Source organism: Conger conger, chromosome 11 (genome assembly GCF_963514075.1).
Source record: "Conger conger chromosome 11, fConCon1.1, whole genome shotgun sequence".
Taxonomy (NCBI): domain Eukaryota; kingdom Metazoa; phylum Chordata; class Actinopteri; order Anguilliformes; family Congridae; genus Conger; species Conger conger.
This window is the reverse complement of record NC_083770.1, coordinates 15,652,253-15,672,904: the sequence shown is the minus strand read 5'-3', so window position 1 is coordinate 15,672,904 and position 20,652 is coordinate 15,652,253. Positions and strand designations below refer to the sequence as shown.

At 47.9% G+C, this 20,652-nt stretch overlaps 1 pseudogene; it reads left to right on the top strand.

Annotated features, from left to right (window-relative positions):
- Window positions 1-20,652, top strand: part of LOC133140036 (CUGBP Elav-like family member 4) — a 74,877-nt pseudogene that overhangs the window by 27,063 nt on the left and 27,162 nt on the right.

The following is a 20,652-nucleotide window of genomic DNA, read 5'->3' as shown; positions in this document are numbered from 1 at the left end:
ACTTGCTCTCTCTCTCTCTCTCTCTCTCTCTCTCTTTATCTCTCGCCTTCTTTCTTTCTCTCTCATCTTCTTTTTCTCTTTTTCTCTCAGGTTGTGCCTTCCTCACCTACTGCTCCAGAGAGTCAGCACTGAGAGCCCAAACTGCACTTCATGAACAGAAGACTCTGCCAGGGGTACGACACTCTCTCACACACACACACACACACACACACACACACACACACACACTCATACAACCACACACACACACACACTCACAAACATCCACACATACACACTCTCACACACACTCACACACACACACACACACTCTCACACACATACACACACACACTCACACTCTCACACACATACACACACACACACATAAACATCCACACACACACACTCACACACACACTCTCACACACATACACACACACATACACACACAATCACTCACACTCTCACACACATACACATACACACACACACACACACACACACACTCACACACATATATAAACATGCACCCACCATGATACACACGCTTATATTTGGGGAATAATGACATAATATCACCGTGTGTGTGTGTGTGCATGTGTGTGTAGGGTGAGGGGGTTTATATGTGAGATACTGTGTGTGGTGTGTGTGCGTGTGTGTGTAGGGTGAGGGGGTTTATATGTGAGATACTGTGTGCGGTGTGTGTGCGTGTGTGTGTGTGTGTGCATGTTCATATGTGAGATACCGTGTGCGGTGTGTGTGCGTGCGCATTAGATCACATCCTTTCAAACAAACAGTGTGCTGCACTGAGATGTACAAGTCTTGTTCGGTCTTCTTTTTCTTTTTTTAATGATGTCTCAAGGGGGAGCTTGATCATCACCATGGAGACCTTGAGAAAGAACCGCGGTGTGCGTGCTGTGTGAAAACACACTTTTTTAGCTTTCTTTTTTTCTCGCAAACATTTTCCAACGAAGGAGGAGGGGCACTGAAGGATCCATGCCCAGATAGAAGCAGCCAGTGCAGACAGTGAGGAGCAGGACGGCCTAGTGTCACTGCAGTCATCCATGTTTTCTAAACAGGTTGACCCCACAATTTTATTGACCCCAGAAAGTCAGTGAACCCCCAATTTAATGCTGGCTGCGTTGTTGTCAGAGCACAGCAGGGTTGAAGTGAAGGGTCGATTCCACATACACTCAGACAGCTCGGGAAATGAACTGAGAATCAAACCACAAATAGAAAAATTAGGATTTATCAAATTGATAAATGAATTAACTACCGTCTCATTTCAGTTTCATGTCCTAAATGGACTGAATTGAAATGTAATTTCAATGAAATGGGTGGCCTGTAGCGTAGTGGTTAAGGTACATGACTGGGACCCGCAAGGTCGGTGGTTTGATCCCCAGTGGAGCCACAATAGGATCCGCACAGCCGTTGAGTAAGGCCCTTAACCCTGCATTGTCTCCTGCTCAGTCTAACCAACTGTACGTCGCTCTGGATAAGAGCGTCTGCCAACTGCCATTAATGTAATGTAATGTAATGTAATGTAATTTACCCTGCATTACATTACATTACAGTAGCTGACCTGTAAAAGTCTGGAGGACGAAGGTAAAGACGTGTCTCAGTATCAGAGACCTGGCACACACACCTGCACACAGGTGTGCTCAGGAGCGCAGGTGCGGAGCTTGCGGGTTTAACGAGCGGCAGCTGTGTGGGACGACCCGCCCAAGAGCGACCCCGTCATGACCGCGACCCCGCCCCGCATCCAAACGGCCGATTAACTCCGCCCGGCCGCCTTCTCAAAGAGACCGGGGTGAGACGGAGTCAGGCGCTCACGATGTGCAGACTGAACGCGTGTCCCCTGCAGACACCGAGAGCTGGTAACTGAGCGCGCTCCAAAATAAAGGCACGGAAAGTGCCTAAAAAGGTACTGTTTGTCGCTGGGGCGGTACCCTATATTTACGTAACACTGTACCCCTATCCAGCAATATATGATTGATTTGTACCTTTTTTTGGTTTGGAAAATATATTGATTTGTGCCCAAAGAGAACATTACAGTACTTTCAGGGGGCATTTGATCCTTGAAGAGGAAAAATGTTCCTGGACTGTCACTTTATTGAGAGTGCAGACGCTGATGGCTGGTAACAGTGGAGAGAGGTCCAAATCACTAGGCCAGGTTAATACAGGTGAATGCAGTCCTGTGGATCCTAGGCGTGTCCTAGGCCCATGCTTCACTAACATCCATCCCTAGCAACATGGCCGCCAGCCCCCAGCACTGAGAGTTAGTCATACTGAAGTGCGTGATGTTGTTGGCCTTACAATGTGTGTCAGTTCCAATTTCCGGTCCCCAGGCTGAAAAGTTCCGGGACCTAGACCAGGTTAAAATCATCAAAGCTCTTCATATAATAACATATAAAACATATGCTCTGTACATCACTTATCTGTAATAGCGGGCTGTTAACCACACAAGGATTCAAGTGGAATAATTATTCACAGATTGCGTCAGATCGTTATTTGGCAGTTTGGATAAAATTGAAGATGATTGGTTGTTTTATGTGTACTGAGTGGAGCAACGGGACCCGTTCTGATCTTATAGTGTTTTATGGGCAAACTAGGAATAGACTGTAAAATTATTTACAACACTGCATCACTAGATTGTTATATCATTGCCTCAACTGATCATCACATCACTGTATTACTGTACAAATACATCTGTATACCATCATACAATTACATCACTGCGGCATTACTTAATTACATGATTGAGTCGTGACGTGATTACTTAACTGAATGGTAATGAAATCGCATCATTAGCAGACACGCATCACTGTCCAGAGACTCGGGTTCGAAACACCCCGGCAGCGCTCTTCCTCCTTGGCTTAAGACAGTCTGAGACCACATAATGCCCAGGCCCGAACGATCCATCGCATCGATCGAGTCCCTGACCCAGATTCATGGCGGAGGCTTCCAGAACTCGCCGTTACGACCATTACTGCCGATCACCTCCTGCGATCTGGGGTAAGCCTGACAAATTCCCGCTGCGGACAACCAACGGGCGGCCATTTTAGAGCGCAGCCGGGCTGTAGACCGTGAGGGAGCGCTCCCTATCAGGAGTAGATGTGCCCGGACTGTAGCGATCGATGGAATTCAGAAGGTTGATCAACCGCTATCGACCGCGACTTCCATCGACAGCCCCTTCACTCTCATCAACCAGGAGGGTTTTTAATATTTTATTTGGCTTTGATTTATTTTATATGCGAGCTATTGATCTATAATTTGCATTAACCTTTTGTACGTTTGTATGGATGGAGCGGAGGCGGACATTAAAGCTGGGTCAATGCAGTGACACCCCATCTGCACCTGATGTGGAATGCCTGAGTGATGTCACAGGTCACATGGATAGGTCTGTATTGGTTATGGAAGATGAACTGCTATAGAATGCAGAACAGGCTAAGCAATTAAACATCATTATTATTATTCATATTATTATCTAACAAGGAAAATGAATCGACAAAATGTTAATCTCACATATACAATGAAGAAATAGAGAAGCACAAGGTACCTCCGGTGAACATTTATTCCTGGGCATAGATTTAGATGCAAGCTGAGATCATTTATGCTGACAAGGATATAGGCATCTAGTTATTTTAATGCTTATGGAAAATACTATCAGCTGGGGGAAACAACAGAAGCAGAATATTTGACATATTTTATGTTACTTTGTGCAAAGGGACGTTGATAGGCCCAAATTAGGATAGAACTAGAAACAGCTGAGTCACTTACCTACTTCTGTCACCGTATGCAGTCTCACCTGATCAGAGCGTACCTGCGTCCACCTGCAATCCCAACTCTCCAAAAATCCTTATTTCTAGCTGACACCCTGAACCTACACTTTTAGAGGGGCGTCAAATATGTTTGGATTATAATAGGCCTACTATGGCATGAAAGACTTAAAATGGGTCTGAAAAATGTGAAAATCAAACAGAGAATAAAAGACTTTGCACACCAAAAGATGCCCAAATACGAATAAAGTTGTATGTTTTTAATTGAGGAAAAACAGGACAAGAAAGGGCTGTCTTATACAGTTTTTACTTAATTAAAAAGATACAGCTTCATGTTTTTTTGAGGCATGTTTTGGTGTGCAGAGCTTTTTTTGCTTTCTGGAATTATACTGGCATTTATAGTGTTAAAACTAGCAACTAAATTGTTCTAATAGGATGAATCAGAGTTCGGGTGGCTTAATAGGGAATTTAAAATGTGTTCCTCCGGTTTTCCCACCAGCGATCCGACAGGTTACTTTGTACCAGGGCGCCTGCCAGTCAAAGACGTGAAGAATATCTCTCTCATCAAAAGGAGGGTTTGGCCTTTGTAGCTTTTGTTCTACTTCTCAAACGTTCAGAGCAACAGCTGGGGTTGCCAGCAGACACGCGGGTGATAAAGAGGCGCGGCGTTTCACCCAAAACGGGCAGAGAGGCTTTTAATAACAGACGCTCGAGTCGACCTTGCGGCTAATCGCATTACGGGACGCTCCTCGGTGGAGGTTGTTTGAAAGCCGTGGGTACGGGCACCGGTCATACGCGGATCGATCGAGCAGCGTTCGTGGCGCTAAATCCACGACCACTATCCGCACTCCGCTCTCCGCAGCACCTCCAGGCCCTGCTTCAGTATCCGCCATCGGGGGAACAAAAAAACAACTGAGCTGAATTTTATTAGAATTTAATTAAAACGCACCCTGCCTTTTTATCCCTCGGTTTCTTCCGTGTAAGTTAGTCATGGTTGGTGCGTTTCCTCTCATCGCAAATCCATACGGCCCTGGGGCGAACGCAGCTCATCCAGCGGTACGAGCTAAACTGCTGGATGGCGTGTAAAATATCGAGGTGGTTCCGCCCTCTTCTTTCCTGTGGGCAGGGGGAGATGGGAGTCGATCCGCGGCCGCCTTCGTACCCGCAGGTTATCGGAGCTTTTTGATGATGCTGTGTTATCTTGTTTGGCTTTGTGTCCTGCTAGCTTACCCCAGCTTTATCGGATTTTCTATCTGTAATTTTCTGTGCTTTCTCTCTCTCTATTTCTCTCTCTCTCCCTCTCACCCCCTCTCTTTTTTTCCAGGTCTACCGCGTGCCATACTTTGATTCCACTATCATTTCCCTCTATGCTTGACATGCGTTTGTTTAAATGGCGGCACTATGACTTATTTGCCACCCGATAGACTGTGAGTAAGCACATCTAAATGGCACAGTGTCTCTTGGAGACTCGTTATGTTCTGACTATTTGCATTTTTAATACAGTGAGTCAGGGCCCGTGCTCTTCAGTGCAAAGCTACAAATCCTCAGTATCATCTCTAAATATCTCTCTCTCTCTCTCTCTCTCTCTCTCTCTCTCTCTCTCTCTCTCTCGCTCTCTCTCTCTCTCTGTCTCTCTCTCTCGCTCTCTCTCTCTCTCTCTCTCTTCAATTCAATGTTTTATTGGCAGAAAATACACAGTAAATGTAGCCAAAGAAACACGAGACTTACAAAACAGGTAGTATAACAGCACAAGTATAAAACATGAACATGGATAATTAATGCCACTACAATTAGAATTAGAAATGAGAAATTGCAATTCAAATAACATAAAATGGTATTTAAAAAATAGTGTTTTTACAGTGTAAACAAAAAAAAAAATAATTAGTACGTTTTTAGTGTTAGTGTTACTGTCTCTTTGGCTATAGCAGCAGAGATGAATTGTGCTGCAAGGGTCACACATCTCCCTTCCTCTCCGAGGAGGATGGACATTTTCTGATCATCTGGACATTTGGGCACATCTGTGCAATTTTATGGAAGAAGATTTCTCTTTTATTTCCATAATTTGTGCAGTGTAATAGAAATTGTTTCTCTGTCTCAGCCTCTCTTTGTTGACGCTGTGAGCCAACAAACGTCTCTCTTGCTCTCTCTCTCCCCCTCGTTCCCTTGCTCTCTCTCTCCCCCTCGTTCTCTTCCTCTCTGTCCCTCCCTCCCTCTCCAGTTTTGACCTCTCAGTCCACACTCGCAGGGAGAAGGGCGAGGGAGAGGGTAAGATCATTTGACAGACTCTAATTACAGACAGCTGATGTTGGATGATTCCATCGCAGCCATAAATGGGGAAGTGGTGTTATGGGTATTGTAGTTTTTCAGTGAGTGGTCTTTTACAGAGTTATAACTGGCAGCTATCACCGTGGAGGGAGCAGGTCATTCAAGTTCAACTCCACGCTGCCCTCGATCGAATAACCTCTGAGTCTCTGCCCGCTGTCGTTCCATCTGCACTTCTGCTTCTGTCCCCTCCTCCAGCTGTCCCCCTCTCTCTACGCGTCTTATTTCTTTCGTTTTTTTCACTCTCGTCGCACACGTATGTTCCACTTTTCCGTAATCATGGGAACGGAGGCGCCCGCCTCGCCTGGCTTCTTGTTTTGATCACGGAGAGAGCTCACCGCCGCTTCGCTTAAGCGCGGTTTGACCCAATTTCCAGGAAAATTAGCGGTGACTAAATAAAGACGCGCCGCTGTTCCAGGGGATGAAAGGTGGGGAAGGGGCTCTTTGAGAAAAGAGCGCTGGTTTGATGTCGGGGCGCTTTCCTCCTACGTCGGGTTCGCTGGGATCGGAGAAAGAGAGAGAGAGAGAGGGATCCGGGGGTGGAATTAGCAAGCCCTCTCCCCTGTCTTCGTGAAGGTAAACACAGGGACGGCCGTTAAAAACAATGAGACGTAGATTACGATGACAGCACCTCCAGAGGCGCCTCCCGTCAGGCCCTGAATACGCGATGGCCCAGGGGCCTCTGACTCCGGCACAGAACATTCTGGAAAAGTTCTTCCTGCGCATCAAATCTCCCAGCATGGAGAGGGGAAAAAAAACGTCCTTGCATCAGAGTGTGAATGCACTTTTAACTTATGGAAGGGAGCTCGAAATAACTTCCACCAGCCCACCTTCTTAATCCCTGTCGGATCTGGGTCTCTCGTTTTTTCCCGTTTTATTTTTTTCGTACACCGAGGCGGCGAAACGGCAGGACGTCTTCTGAGCAGTAAGTGGGCTGAGAGAGAGATCTCAGCTTCAGTTTTAGCCGAAATTTCACGCCTTTCCTCCTAAGCGTTTTCCACGGCGAATGTAACAGTACGTTTATTTTTAAAAGTATTCATCTCCCCATCTGCTACAGGCGCGGGGCCCCCGTGCGCTGTGAAGCCGCCGTTCGGGGCGGTGGAGGGGTTGCGGGTTTGAATCCCAGCTGGGACCCCCCCCCCCGCCCTCCCCCCGCGGTGCTCTGCGCCTGACACACGTCATTAACTCCCGCAGCCAGAGGGGGGCGGCGATGAGGACGCTGGGGTTGTAAAACAGACCAGAAACCACACAGATGGCCTATGGAGGTTTATTGCAGGAGCATCCTGGTATTTTACAGCTCAGAAGTCCTCAGTGTGTACAGCTCAACCAATCAGACGCTACCTGCCTGCCAATATGGAGGACGCGGCGCGATAAAAAAGAACTGCCAAGGGCCCGGGTGCCGGAATGCAATGTCACGCCATAACATTAACATTGTTCTGTTTTTATGACTTTGATCGTATTCCCATAATGTGCTCCTCTCCCTCGGTGCTGCCTCTGCCTGCATTGCTCTTTATCTCCGTGCGCTCCGTCCGTCTTCTCCCGCGCTATCGCTCTATCTGGGGTGGGCCTTCCCCCGTTCACTTCACGCTAGACTGTGAGCATCTATCAGATGCACTTATCCACAGCGACCTACACACCCTGCACTTATCCACAACAACTCACACGCCCTGCTGAAAGGAGCTGCTCAAGCTAGGTTTTCAAACAGCTGGTTGAGTAGTTAAGACCAGTTCCATACCAAAAATGATTTGACCAGCTCAAGCTATGTTTTGAAACAGCTGGTAGCTGGTTGACCAGTTCAGACCAGCTCCATACTCATCATGGTTCAACCAGCTCAAGCGATGTTTTGAAACAGCTGGTAGCTGGTAATCTCAAGATGGTCATAGCTAGAGTTTTAGAGCAGGGCAGATTTTAGCTTTTTTGTCCACAGTATCCATTTATACAGCTGGGTAGATGCTGAAGCAGGTTAAGTACCGTGCTCAAAGGTGCAACTGCAGTGTCCTGCCTGGGAATTGAACTCGTAACCTTTTCGGTTACGAGGCAAGTTCTTAAAGCATTATATTACTCTGCTGTCTGCGCATTCCGTATTCATGTAGTCTTCGGAGAGCCTCTGCCTCGGCGTTAAGCCACTGGATCGTGGCGGTGGCATTAGGGTGGTCACTGTGCCAAATTAAACGTGATTTATTGACCCAGCACTGTATCGCTACCTCAGTGCTCTGACAGAAAGAGCTGTACAATCCAACTCTAGTTCCACGTGTGACTTGGCCAAGCTGCTGTAAAAGCTTGTGAGGAAATGTGTCCTGTAGTGCGCTTTAGTCAGGGCACCCACAGTAGAAGTTGATGGGTGTTACACACTAATGTCTCCCCCCCCCCCCCCCCCTCCTTCTCCCTCCTCCTACCCCACAGTGTTGCATATGCCCGGCTCTTCACGGCTCACCTCCTTGAGGATCAGACGGTGCAGGGGACTGTGGGTAGTCTCTGTCGCCCGTGGAGACGGGTCATCTGGCAGAACAAATAGTTCCTGCTCGCAAATCACAACGGAGTCAGAACTCAGCACGGAACCAAGGCCAACAGAAGAGCGAGAGAGAGAGAGAGAGGGGGGGGGGGGTGAGAAGAGAGAGAAGAGAGAGAGGGGGGGTGAGAAGAGAGAGAAGAGAGAGAGGGGGTGGGTGAGAAGAGAAAGGGAGAGAGAAGAGAAAGGATGGATTCGATGGAATGGTGTTGCATAGGTGTGGTATCTTTCAGACAGAGCTGTATAAAAAGAATCTCCATTTGACGTTTTCATAACCGGGGTAATGCTAATATGTAACAAAGAGGCTGACTGAAAAGAAATCAGTAAGTATAAAAGAAAAAAAAAAAGCTCTAATCCTATAGAAATACTTGTATGGGTCAGGGTCTCAAAGCCGACGGTGATGGCTAATGTCTGATTGCAAGGATAATGTGACAGTGTTTTGCAGCTTTTGGTTCCATTGCTGTTGCAGGTGCCGGTGGCAGTTTAAATTCGAATAGTGCAGACACAGAGGCGTAGATAAATAGGTCTGTTTCTGAAAACGGTACCGGTCTAATAGTTACAGTCACGTGGTTTTGGAGGCCACACGGCCCAGTGAATGCAGAACAGAAGGTCTTGCGTTCGTTTATCTACTGTTGCATCATTAGGTGAAATATGTTCCTAAGTGATCAATTGGAGGTAATTAACCTCGTGATAACAGGTTATCCGGTAATGGCGTGGCGTTAACATTCATGCTTAATGCCAGCATTCCAACACTTTACAGATAATTACAGTTTTACGAGAATAGTAAATCTCATTAATGCGATATACGGATTGTAAGACATTTTATTAGCGTTTTCCGGGCGCAGCTTTAATATTAGCGTAGTTATCCACGTAATTTTAATACGCCTTAAATTTGACAGACTTCCCTGTCAGTTTCGAATCGTTTTCCGAGAGGAATGTTGGGTCAAAATGACATTCGGCCGCTTTCCTTAGTTTTTTTTATAAATTTATTTTAGAGCTACTGCACGAAGTGAGTAAATGTAATCTGTGGAGCCGGCCGCGTTGGCTCTGTCTAAGGAGAACCCTTCTAATAAGGAGTGATTTATATTCAGGTGCTGTGTGATATTATCTCACTGCCAGCAGTGCTGTGCTCCGAGGTGATTCACGGTGAGGTGAGAGGGGTGTAGGGAGTAAGTTCGGAAAATGCGTAGCTTTGGGCCATTCCTCACTTCCTGCCATGAACAGCGGCGCTTACATGACGTGTTCTTGCGGTGTCTTGGCAGTTTAAGGAATATTAATGATGTAACCCGTGGAAATGCGCGCGGCTCCACAAACACATTCAAAAACCCAAAACAATACTCACATGAGAATATTCCTCGCCCACTGTCAATATTCTAATATTAAATATTACATATTTCGATATTTCCTCGTCTTTTTTCCCCTCTGTAGGCTGCGATGTGGATTATTGAGCGGTGTTCTTCTGCAGCAGTAGAGAGCGGGTCAGGTTAATGTGATGCTGCGCTCATGTTACATGCAGGATTGAGTAAGTATGAATAAGTAAGTAGGCTATGTAGTAGTGTGCAGCAGCATGGAGTAGCTAGTGGGCTGGTATCTAGAGTAGTGGGCAGCAGTATAGATTTGTATAGAGCCACAAAGAATAGTGGGCAGAGGTTTTTAATAGTGCAGAGGTGTAAAGCAGTGTGGAATAGTAATAAACTCCAGAATTGCGTTCAGCACTGTATAGGAGAGGGGAACGGTGTGGTCTGTAGTAGTGTGGTGTATTGAGTAGCTGGCAGTGGAGTAGTCTGCTCTCTGCAGCAGAGTTGAGTTAGGTAAACATGGAGTTGCTGGGTGATATTTGAAGAGGTCAGCCATTACATTGGCAGTAGCTGCAAGTGGTATGAAGCACCAGTATTACGGGATTCTGAGTAGCTGCAGGCAGTAGCATGTAGCATGGAGTACATTTAAGATGTTGGGAAGTGAGCTGTAGCATGTAGACCATTTAGGTAGCAGTACGCAGTGGATTTCAGTCGTGTGTGTGTTTGTGTGTGTGCGTTTTTACCCAACTGTCAACAGCTAAGCCAGTTGTAAGCAAAGTAAATCAAATGGATGAATCACAGCTATATAAACCCATCATAAAAGTCCACTGGAATTTATTGACGTCTTTACTCTGCTTGATAATTGAATTTCTCTGATGGAAATTTGCCAAAAGCACAAAGCCTAGCCTTTGAATGATTCCAACAGCGGGCTTAAAACCTCAGACAACAACAGACCAGAATGAGTCCAGCAGAGGGAAATAGATTTCATTCTGTGACCTTTCTTTTCCTCCTACTCACAGGGAGAACACAAAGAAAACTTAGTAAGTCTTGGATTTATTGTATGAAGTATCAGCGGACTGGCTAGGAGGTCTGCAAGAGTTTATCTGTGGAATAATATTTCTTTAGAATCATTTTTACACCAATGGGGGATGGTCCCGGTTGTAACTAATAAACACATTTGCTGTATTACTGCTTGTACAAGCTCTTGTTATCCCTCCACAATGCTGCGGCTCACCTGTGGTTGAACCTGCCAAAATTCACCCATTCCAGGCCACTTCAACACAGCGTCCTGTCTTTTAACAGCGAGGGCACCGTACATTCCAGAACTTTCTGTTCATAATTCCACCACCGGCTGGCTTCCCCACCCCTTCCAGCTCGAGTGGCTGTGCCTTGACCAGGGTTTGAACTGGCAACCTCGTATTTGCAAGCCCCCGCTTCCCGAACCTGCTGCATACGGTGAGGTCCATAAGTATTTGGACAGCGACAAATACTTGGATGTAAATACCTTAGACCAGGGATCAGCAAATCACGGTACGGAGGTCCGAAAACTGCTGGTTTTCCGCCCTCTCTTTACCTGGGACTCGGGTATGAAGACAGTCTGGTGAAGACATCAGTAGCACTAATTGTTCATCTTATTATTTGGCCAGATTTGGATTTGAGATCCAGATTTGATGATGGCTGCCTTAAATACATTCAGGTGCAGACTGCCAGCTGCATTTGATGGTGCGTACATCCATATTGAGTGCACCGTGTAGGAGTGCACCGTGTACAACCCTTTAAAATGGTCTCACTGTCCAACAGACCTAATAGTTGCTTTGGATTCAAGTACTTTTCCGTGCTCTATTGATCTTACCTGGTGCATTTGAGTGCACACAGAGGAGTAGATGGGTAGGGTTTATACTTTTGGGATTTCATTTGTTCAAATATACCAGGTGAGCTTATTCAAATGCAGAAAAGTAGTACTATTTGAACCCAGGTCTGCTGTCCAAATACTTACGGACCCTGTAGCCGCGTTGCATTGCCGCATCTTTTGAGAGGGCTGAAATCGGCCGCAGAAGACCGGGCCGGACGACATTCCACTGTTGCGAGAAGACAGCACGTCTGCCGTTCCGCGATGCGCTACACGAATCCTTCTTCCCCCTCGCGCGGCGAAAATTAATTGGAACGCAACCGGCGGAAGACCCAGGGTGCTCCTTTTTCAGTTGTTGTTTACTTGTTTTGGCGACGCTCCTCCGTTTATTGTCCTTTCGTCTGCGGCGCTCTCGCTCTCCCCGCGTTCTCCGGGCGTCCGCCGGCGGTGCGGCTGGCTCGAGCCGCCGAAAAAACACACCGCCATCTGACCGCCCCGCCCGCCCCTGCCCGCTCTGGAATGCTGTGATTTTAATTAGACTGAAAGTTGGCCCACAGTGGGATAATGAGGCCTCCCTCCCGGCACGAGACCAGAATTGGCGGGAGCTGTCTCCCCGTCCCGCGGAGCCCGGTGCCCAGAACCCCTCCCTCCGCCGGCACCCGCGCTCGGGGAGGGGAGGGGAAGGGGGGGGGGGGGGGTTGATGCATGGCAACCGCCCCGCGGATTGGCAGGTCTCCGCTGGAGAGCGCTGTAGAACATAACGCCGTCTCGTAGCGATGCGGCGATGTGGCGGGCCGGCGGTGGAGCGCGTGGGGAGGCGGACTCGTTCGCGAGGGGCCGCGGGTTTGATTCTCTGATGAGGCACAGCCGTCGCGCCCTTGAGCAACACGTTTATCGTTTGGATGACTGAACTAGCGCGTGTCCTGCCCGGGCCCACGGCACGCCCTCTAGAGGCCCTCTGAAGAAGCGCAGGCTCCGTGCACGCTGTATAAATCAATGCCATAGAGGGCCGCACTACCATGAAAAATATTTAATTATTTATTGCAGGAATGTTTTCGGGCAAGACGCCCTTCTTCCGCCTGCCAAGGGCGTCTTGCCCGAAACTTTAGTGCAATAAATAATTAAATATTTTTCATGGTATTGCAGCCCTTTATTTCATTGACTTTATACAGGTTGTAGGCTCAGCACCAAGGTACATTTGACAATCTGAGTTGAAAGATTTTTGTTTGTTTGTTGAAATTTTCCATGCAAACTGTCCTTGAGTGAGTGAGTGAGTGAGTGAGTGAGTGACTGAGTGAGTGACTGACTGAGTGAGTGAGTGAGTGAGTGAGTGTGTGAGAGAGCGAGAGTGAGTGAGTGAGTATGTGTGCGTGTGTGTGTGTGTGAGTGAGTGAGTGAGTGAGTGAGAGAGAGAGTGAGTGAATGAGTGAATGAGTGTGTGAGTGAGTGAGTGAGTGAGTGTGTGAGTGAGTGACTGAGTGACTGAGTGTGTGAGTGAGTGAGTGAGTGAGTGTGTGACCTGAATTTGCCACTTCCTGCATGGATTAAATAAGGAAGTGGAGGTTTGTCCTCTGTTGCTGAGGGAGATCCCGGGATCAGGATGGTAATGAACAAGGTTAGCATACGCACAGGGGAACACTGATTCAGCACCGGCCTTACAAAGGCAGCCGTGTCGATGTTAAGGACCCGGAGCTAAGTATCTGGTGAATCTAAAGAAGCCTTAATGCAGCCATAAATTCATTCTGGGGTCACACAGGGGTCGTGGCTTACAGTACATTACCGCCATTTGGCAGACGCCCTTGTCCAGAGTGACTTAAAACCCAAACACGATAGATCAGTGCTAGACCGACAGCTGCACCCTGGGGGTACTGAGAGACACACAATAAAACACAGACTAAGCTCACAACTTGTCTTGTCAGTTACCCCAAGCATTAGGCTATATTTTACATGTAAAATCATTAGGTAAGCAAATCAGCAATTATGTACCATACACATTCCAGTGGTGTTTGATAACTTTTATAAATAAATTATAGTGTTTGTGTTTTGGGTCCCCTTTGTCTAATGCTACATTTAGTCTAAATCTGAAGTCTGAATCCACCCAGTGTGACACATTTGCACTAATAGAGGAAATCAGGAAGGGGAAACTGTTTCACAGCTCTGTGTAGATACAGGAATTGAGTTTGCTGAAAGTTGGGCACATCTGTCTTGTGAAAGGCAGAGTTTGAGATAACAGTTTGACACCCTGGCATAATTCTCTGCTTAGCATGCGGTAATGTGCAGGGAGACCTGAGTCATAGCACAGGGCGAGATAATCAATCTAGCAGGGCAATCTGTTATGTCCAAACAAACAGCTACCCTGGGTTTAATTTCTTGATAGGGCCAGGTGCCTGTTTGAGCGCCGCGTGCCAATGGCGGGCCGTTGCCGGGGCCGTCGCCGGGGCGGGCGGCAGGCGGCAGGCTTTCGGGAGGAGTGCTGACTCACGCGAACGTGGGACGCGTGGGAATGTTTGTACCCCGGCAGTCTGTTTGTCAACATGTCTGTCAGAGCAGTGATTAAGCAGGGAGCCTGGAGCACAGGATCAGATCCAGCTCCTCTCCACCCGAGAGAGAGGAAGAGAGAGGGAGGGAGGGAGGGAGAGAGAGAGATAGAGAGAGATAGAGAGGGAGAGATAGAGAGGGAGAAAGAGGGAGAGAGGGTGGGGGGAGAAAGAGGGAGGGGGAGAAGGAAAGAGAGCGGGGTAGAGAGGGAGAGAGAGAGGGAGGGAAGGAGAGGGAGAGAGAGGGAGAGATACAGAGACAGAAAGTGATTGAGTGAGAGGTAGAGAGTGTGATGGATAAAGAGGCAGAAACAGTGAGTAAGTGAAAGAGAGAGAGAGATTATTATTATTATTTGTGCAGTGTTACACAAAATATATACTTTGGCAATATGTATGTTACAATATGTCATGCCAGTAAGGCAAGATTGAATTGCATTGAGAGAGAGAGAGAGAGAGAGACAAAGTGAGAGAGAGAAAGCTTGAGACAGAGGCAGTGAGCGAGTGTGTGCATATGTAGATGACCAGGATTCGGGCTGCGTTTTGCTGCACCTATCCACTAAGGTAAGCTGTGCAGTGACATTAGTGTAAGCTCTAACTAGTTTTCAGAAGCTCATTTAAGCCGTTTTAGTGCACAGAGGTCCATGCTCATTTATCTTACGAGCCAGAATATTGCAGAGAACATCTGGGCCTTTCCGTGTCAAGCGCGAACGATAAATCTGTTCCAGCCAAACGGGTCTGTGTCGTCCTTTGGCATTACACTGCAGGTTCTGTGTCTCAAAACTCTCCGCTCCGTAATCGATTTCATATTTAAACAATCCCGGTGGCAATTCGCCTTATTAGCTCCCTCAATAAACCGCATTGTAAGGGAGCGTAATGTTTCATAAGTTCGAAGATCCCCCCCAATTGATTTTTCTTTCCCCGAGAGATCCCCGTCTGATTTGAGAAGGGAGAGGCAGATCCCATGAACTCAAAAAACACAAGTTTTTCGGAAATGAGAAGGCACGCGTTCGCCCGCAATTGATCTCGGCAATCGCATTCATCAGGGTGAAGATTAGGAAAAGGGAAAGGGGGGACAAAATGGCTGCTGGTTAATCTCTCAGGTGAGCTGCAGAAATCTAGGCCAGGACACAGCAGGGCCTGCCCACCTGGGCTCGGATTGGCTGAGGCAGCTGGGAAGGGAAGAGGAGGCAGAGCCTGGATGAGATATCGGTCTCTGTGACTGTGCGTCCAGTGGCAGGCCCAAAGCCAGGACCCCGAGACCCCCGGCATAAGCCTGCTTTCACACAAGCTGTACCTGGAACAGTTAGCACCTTCTGTCCCATTTGCCCTCCAAGCAATAGCAAAAATATCAATATCAATATTTGACTTGTAACTTTTTTATTACGTGGAAAGTTGAATGTTTTTTTTTTTGTTCGCTTTTTTACAGATTTCCGTGGTTTCACGACATTGTTGAAAATGTAGTTTTTTATTTATTTTGGCATACATTTCAGTTCTGTAGCATCACTAGGTGTTTCAACTGAGCCACATTTGTGTACCTGGCAGTGTAAATGTCAAGTTACGTCATATTATGCCAAACCACTTCTGATTTATACACGTTTTGCAGGAAATCACTCCCACTGGAAGTTAATTGGCTTACTGCGACCATGTTGTTTGCCATGGCAACTTTCTGTGCACAACTTTTAAAAACGAGAATCTACAGAACAAATCAATCCAAACGGCATGACAATACATCAAACGGCCATGGAGGAGATGCCATACAAACATTTTACAAAAAAATTCAAAATGGTGGGCTACCAAAATGGTGGGCTCGATTTTTCCACTGTCATTCTCAGATCTTTAATGCATCCTCTCTAGTCTCTGAGCTGACAGCTTGTTTTGTGCCAGCTTCTTTTTTCACCTTTTGCTGGCACTGAAGTAAAAGATAAAAAGGTACCTTAATCAGACCCCTCGGGTCACCTGTATGAGAAACCTGTAAAGAAGATGCCTTCAGTGCTGGGTATATGTTTATGTCCGATGTCATTCACTAATACGGCTCCATGAGCCAGAATATAAACAGTGGAGTGGCAGGAACACAGAGGGGGGTTACTCTTCACCTGTGCCGAAAAGTAAAGTAAATATCACCCGCTGTTTCTGTCCCACTGTGAAAATAAACTCCACTGGAGTCCAGGGAACACGGGGAGTGGGGTGGGGTGGGGTGGGGGGGGGTTTGAGGAGGAGCAGCAGGAGGCAGCAAATAGATGTGGAGCATATGCTTTATAACCGCTCAGAGATAACGTGTGTACAAGCAGGAAAACACACACACACACACACACACACACATACAAACACACACTCATAGAAATTCAGACAAATAAACACACCGACCCATTTAAGCACACACAAATACACACATACACACTCATAGATGTACACACACAAAAACACATCAACACACACAGAGACAGGGGAAAGACAGCAACTTTTACAGCATGTTTCAGGCTGTACCACACTTGTACTGCTATGGCTGCTGTTGTGATGAGGAAGGACATCTGCGCAGGAATGCGCATGAAGACACGACTGCGCAGCTCAGCTGCAGAGTTAAAGGAACGGGCAGGTTATGTGTGTTCTCCCAAACTGAGAATGTTGCAACAGGGACAGGTTATGTGTGTTCTCCCAAACTGAGAATGTTGCAACAGGGGCAGGTTATGTGTGTTCTCCCAAACTGAGAACGTTGCTACAGGATGGGACAGGTCTTTAGGTTCAGTGGTTCATCTTCACCTTATCTATGCCCAGTGTGTGGGCACCCAGCAAGGAGAGCTATCACTGGAACACAAAGACAAGCTAAAGACAACAAGAGTTCCCTTTAAATGACTGAAGGTCATTTTTTTGGTATAAGGTTCCAGCCGGGGGTGGCCAGAGGTTTTTGGGTTTTGGAGAGTATTCACCCGGAGGAGGGTGGAGGGAAGATTTGAGGTTTTGGATAGTGTTCAGTGTGAGGGAGGGTTTTGGGTTTGGGAGAGTGTTCAGTGTGAGGAGGGTAGAGAGGTTTGGGAGAGTGTTCAGTTTGAGCAGGGTAGAGAGGTTTGGGAGAGTGTTCAGTGTGAGGAGGGTAGAGAGGTTTGGAAGAGTGTTCAGTGTGAGGAGGGTAGAGAGGTTTGGGAGAGTGTTCAGTGTGAGGAGGGTAGAGAGGTTTGGGAGTGTTCAGTGTGAGGAGGGTAGAGAGGTTTGGGAGAGTGTTCAGTGTGAGGAGGGAAGAGAGGTTTGGGAGAGTGTTCAGTGTGAGGAGGGTAGAGAGGTTTGGAAGAGTGTTCAGTGTGAGCAGGGTGGAGAGGTTTTGGCAACAGGGCCTGGCAGTGTTCAGTCTGAGGGAGGGTTTTGGGTTTTGGAGAGTGTTCAGGGCTGATTCCCCTTCTCTCTTCCTCCTGGATTTAATCAGCCATGGTGTGAAGTGTGTGATTCTATGATCGGAGAGATGGAGGGAGGGAAGAGGGTGGCGGAGGGGAGGAAGGGATGAAGAGTGGGGGAAGAGTGGAGAGAGGGATGGAGAGGGGGCATGGCTTTTCTGGGTCTGTGCTTGGGGTAGCTGTTGGACTCTCGACATGGGGACAAATCTATCCCAGAATGCATCTGTCTGACCAGTGTGTGTGTCTACCAGTGTGAGTGGAGGGTGTGTGTATATGTGTTGGAGTAGGTTTGTGCATGTGTGTGTGTGTGTGTATGTGGGGGGCAGGAGGTGTGTCTAGATGTGGGAGTATGTGTGTGGGAGTAGGCACGTGAGTGTATGTGCGTGTGTGTTTGTGGGAGTAGGTATGTGTGTGTGTGTGTGTGTGTGTGGGGCGGAGGTGTGTCTGTGTGTATGGCGGTGATGTAATCATGGTACATTCGACCCCTTTGAACTCTGTCTCATTTTTCAAACGCTCTCATTTTTCTCCTCTCTCCTTCCCTCTCTCCTTCCCTCGTTCTCTAACCCCTCCCCAGCCCGCGGAGGCTGTGGTCTGTTTGTTTTATACCCTGATCTCACTGATCAGCCCTGGATTCATCAGTCATCTCTCCTTCTGCACTTTATATGCCACGGACAGCACTTTCACTGCACATATAATGCTGTATATCCAACGCACACATGACCTACACATAACCCACACATGCTTTGACAACACTTGCAAATAAAACATATTTCAATTTAACACTTTGAGCACTTGCTGATGTGAAAGGCTCATTTTTTCATGTCCGCCCTCTCTCTCTCCCTTTCTCTCTCTCTCTTTTTCCCTCCCTGCAGATGAACAGACCGATCCAAGTGAAGCCAGCGGACAGTGAGAGTAGAGGAGGTAGTGCTCTAATTTACCCTGTTTTACCCCCCACCTTTCTACACACACACATACTCACACAAACACATACACACACACACACAGACACACACACACACACACACACAAATACACACACAAACACATACACACACACACACACACATACATATATACTCACACACACACACACACACACACACAAATACACACACAAACACACACACACAAATACACACACACACAAAGACACACACACACAGACACACACACAAATACACACACACACAGGCACACACACAAATACACACACAGACACACACACAAATACACACACACACACAGACACACACACAAATACACACACACATACACTCACGCACAGACACACACGCAACGCACATGCACACAGACACACACACACACACACAGACACACACACACCACATACACACACACAGACACACACACATACAGACACACACATACACACACACACACAGACAGACACACACACACACACACACACACATACAGACACACACATGCACACACATACACACACACACAGACACACACATACACACACTCCGTCACACACACAGACACAGACACACACACAGACACACACACACAGACACAGACACACACATACACACACACAGACACACACACACACACATACACACACACAGACAGACACACACACACACAGACACACTCTCACACACACACACACACAGACACACACGCAGACACACACACACACAGAGACAAACACACAGATATACACCACACACACACACACACACACACACACACACACCCATGCAGCAGCACTCAGGTCCTGTACCGGCTCCAGGGGGTGAGATATAAAACCTGTACACACCTGTCACTGCGGCTCCCCCCCACCCCTGCCCTGATAGGTCACTACTCTACATCCAGTTCAATTAACCAATAGACAGCGAGAGGGTCAGAATGATAGAAAGTGATGGACAGATTGAGGGAGAGATTAATATTGTCATGTATAATTGTTGTTAGGTTTGCTGTGGGTGTTTTTAGTGATAGTATGCTTCATATCTACATATTTCATGTATGGTGTATATGAGTGCTTCTTGGCTTTTTCAGAGGCTGCAAATAGAACAGCCACCCAATTGAGTCTGAGAGAGAGGGAGAGAGACAGAGAGAGAGACAAAGACAGGGAGAGAAAGAGGAAAGTAGTCTGAAAAGTAGCAGCGGTGTAGAAGAAGGAACTCGAGCGAAGCGACAGATGAACGCGGACGCCGAATCGCACCGCTGTCGCCTGGAAACCCCGCTCTGCGTCACTAACACCCCGCACCCCCCCCCCCCCCACGCTGCGGCCCACGCCCCTCAGGTCCTCCCAGGGCAGGCGCGTTAGCGCAGGGCTAGCACGGCTGTGCCCCCCTCCTGCCTGGGAGCTGAACTGGCAACCCCCCTGGCTGCGAGCCCAGCCTCTTAATCACCAGGCTGCACTCCGAGACCGGGACCGGGGGAGAAAGTGTCTCCGCGCAGAGCACTGTGGGGAGTCTCAGCCGCGCCGCTCGGAGAATAAACATCCCTCTTTAGCGCTAATTCTTCCTCCGCCATTTATTACTCCCACAAAATGAACTCCGAGGGCCCAGGGTAGCAGCCAATTAGGAAGCTCCCGGGGGTCAGGAGGGCAGGAGGGGGCGGAACGAGGCTCGAGGGGGGGAGTCCCGGCGCAGGTGCCGAGGGGGAGGAGTTTGGGCGTTTGGGCGTTTGGCGCTGGCTGTGTGGGAGGCTCTTGCCGGCGGTTTGCATCATGCGGTGCAGGTCCGGGCTCAGAGAGGCTCTAATGGCTGCTGCTGACTGACAGGCCCTGGGCCTTAAAGCAGCCTGATGTCACCACCACTGCTGGAGCCACGTCACACGGGCCTGACTGTCCATGCGCCTCAGCCCTTCAGCTCTGCACCTCCACACACACACACACACACACACACACACATATACACACACATACACATGCACACACACACACACACACATACACATACACACACACACACACACACTCACACCACACACACACACTCACACACACACACACACAC